This window comes from Furipterus horrens, unplaced genomic scaffold (assembly GCF_987537825.1).
Source record: "Furipterus horrens unplaced genomic scaffold, mFurHor1.1.pri manual_scaffold_13, whole genome shotgun sequence".
Lineage (NCBI taxonomy): Eukaryota > Metazoa > Chordata > Mammalia > Chiroptera > Furipteridae > Furipterus > Furipterus horrens.
The window spans coordinates 48,106,142-48,109,252 of record NW_028327183.1 but is presented as its reverse complement, the minus strand read 5'-3'; the positions used below and the strand labels follow the sequence as shown (position 1 = coordinate 48,109,252).

At 46.2% G+C, this 3,111-nt stretch overlaps 1 non-coding gene across 1 annotated transcript; it reads left to right on the top strand.

Annotated features, from left to right (window-relative positions):
* Positions 1-500: 500 nt before the first annotated feature.
* On the top strand, positions 501-635 carry LOC149995077 (small nucleolar RNA SNORA42/SNORA80 family). Its single transcript, XR_016507930.1, has one exon. It is a non-coding gene; the product is annotated as a small nucleolar RNA SNORA42/SNORA80 family (small nucleolar RNA).
* Positions 636-3,111: the final 2,476 nt, after the last annotated feature.

Below are 3,111 nucleotides of genomic sequence, written 5' to 3'. Positions count from 1 at the left end.
AGGCGGTTTGACGTTGTAGTCAACACCGGCAACTCCTGCGGCGCACCTGAGGCCAAGCTGTATTGACTCCATCTTTCCCTTGGACCCTTCAGCTGCGAAGAGAGGGGGGGTCTGCTGCATGGGCAACAGCAGACCCTCCATATCACCCTGCCCAGGCTCTGTAGCTTCATCGCAAGATGTCGATTCAACACGGGAGGAGGCAGATACCATGTCACTCCCGAGTTGGACTGCACAGCCATTCTCGGCGGTGCAGATAGACTCTTAAGAAGCTACACCATCGTCTCTCGAGACGGACGGCTGCCGACGACGAATCTGGCCTGGCGCAGGAAGGGAGGAGCCTGTAACTGATCCATTTGCTTTGTTATGAGATGTTTGATATTTTCTTCGTGTGCTTCAAGAGCAGTTATCTGCTTTTAAGTTTCAGTAGCTTCACTCTTTATAGCCCAAAGCTCTTAGCAGCCCAAACTCTCCCCCCACAGAATAAAGAAATTGGATATATTGCCTGGTAATGGATTTATGGTGGGCCCGTCTCTGTGGGCCTCTCAGTGCACCCAGGCCAGAGCACATCGCAGCCTCGAACCGCTGCCCAGCCTCCGTATCTGTGGGCTGTGAGCACCGAGGGAGGTTGTGCAGTGTGAGAAATGAAAAGAGTAAAAAATTAAAAAGAAACTGGATATAGTCATATCCTAGGATGCTGCATAGAAATATAGATAAATCTTATAAACATAATGTTAAACAAAGAAGCCGGATATAAGAGCACATCCATACCTTACTTTACGTTTATATAAATTTCAAAAACAGGCAAAAATAACCTATGGTATTGAACTCAGATTACCTTGGGGAGGAAGGTTAACGAGCAATTTGAGGTGTGGGGGAGGTTCTGTGGTGCCAGTTCTTGGGGAGCACTCATTAGGCTGTGTACATTGGTCTCAGACACACACCCACACCCCACACCCCACAATGATGGCAGCTTTAGCTCCGAGAGAGGGAGACTGAAACAGATGCTAAAGCCTTTGATGCCCGTGGGTGAGCACCATAGTGGGTAGAGAAGATGGGAACATGGGAGTGAGGGCGCAGACAGGGCTTAAAGCACAAAGGAAAGGAGTTTTTGCTCGTCAGTGAGAATAACGGCCTGGAAGGTACTGAGGAACAGGGGACTGGTGGCGCTCCTTTCTGTACTGGGGTTCATTTAACACGGACAACTCCTACATTTAAAGACCCAGGTATCAGGGCATTAGATACCACAGAGTGGGCTTCTGACCTTACTTACTTACTTACTACTCAGAGTCACCTGAGCACGTTTTTGGAAAAAAAGGTTCTGGATCTCACTCCAGTATTTTCATTCAATACATCTGATGTGGAGCCCAGGAATCTCTAATTTAAAAAACTCCTCCAACTGTTTGATATGCAGCCTGATTTGACAACTCCCTAAAAAGGAAGTGTTAAGAGTTTTGTGGTGGAAGGAGATTGTTTTCAGCCAGTTTTAACAGGAATGCCAGTGGGTACTGAGGCTGGGAAGAAAGATTGGTAATGGAACGAGTATCCTTAGAAGAGGAAGAAGTACGAGAAGGGGACATCATGAGGATGTGACTATAGATGAAAAACATGTCAGTAAATAGTCTGAACCTTCTGAATAATCGAACTTTTCTCTTAAGTTACTTCCTGTCGCATCTCTTTGAAACACTCATAAATAAATAGTCAGAACTCAATTATTTGATGGTATTGTTACAATGCCTACTTTTAAGACTTTTCTTTGGGTAATATTTTAAATGTTGTGTTTCTTTAGAATATATTTCAGTTTCTTTAATAAAGGTCAATTTTAACCAATATTTTCATACTTACTATTTGCTAGGCATTGTAGGAGGCACTAGAGAAAAGTCAGGTGGTTGCCTTGGCTTCAAGCTTAGTCCAATATAGGTGATAGAACACGCTGGAAAAGTCTCCAGGTCTTTTATACAGGTTGCTGTCCAAAGACTGGAGAAGATCCCTGTTTTGGTGTCTAGTTCCTTGGGACCCCTTTGCCACGGGACTTACTTCTGGGGCCCAGGACGAGACTGGGGCTGCTCCTGAGCTCCGGGTGGTGACGAGGCCGAGCGCTCAGTCTCCGTGCTTGTGTCCCCCTCCCTGGCAGTCGGCTGCTGCTTTGTACTTCTCCTCACGCAGACCCACTGAGGGAGGCCCACAGACGGGCATTCACACACGAACCCGTTTGCTTCGTCTGTTAAGCCTACTTAAGTTTGTGCAAGTATGTAGCATGCATTTTCTGTCTTTCTCTTGCAGGCAATAACCAGGGCTATGTGGGTGCAAGTAGCAGAATGTCAAGAACAGCACATGTATGCTCCGCTGCTACCAGTGGTTTATTAGACCTTGATCCCTTCATTTTAATACATTTTTTGGACCTAAAGGACCGGAGCAGTATGGAAAACCTATGGAGACAACAGGTCTAGGGCACAGTGAGCGATCTGGTGGTGGGGGGCGGTCTGGGGCACAGCGATCCAACACAGAAATGGGAAGCAACACGGTGAGACCCAGACAAGTGATCTGTCCCAAGAGTGATCTGTTAACTCAGACCAGGTTGGCTGCTGGGGCTGATCAGTCTCTGGCTGTGGAAGTGTTGCCTCATGGTATTTCGCAGGAGCTGTTGTGTTCCATTTAATATTTGTGGAAAGAGACGCTGAGATTAAGTCCAGCAAGCAGGATCAGTGGCCAGCTACGAACAGAGGGCTGTAACTCTCTCTGGTAATCAGCGATTGTTCATAGCCCTACCATTACTTTTATTGGGTTGCAGAAAAAGTTTTTTTAAAAGTCCAACTAAATAGAAACTAAACGGGCTTACATAGTAACAAACATTCTTTCCACTAAAAGGGATATACATTAACCTATAGGGCTACAGAGCAAAGCGGTAAATCACAAAGGTCCAAGGGTCTGTTCCACATCCGATATAGTTGCTATGGGAGAGGAGACACTAATTTTCAAGTTTCTTTGTTCTTAGAGACTTGTAAACTGGCCCCCAAGAATTGTGTGTGAATAAGGGTCCAAGGGTCTGCACCATTCGATGTTATCACTATGGGAAGGAGGCTTAGGTCTTCAGCCCTCTTTGTTCCCTGACTT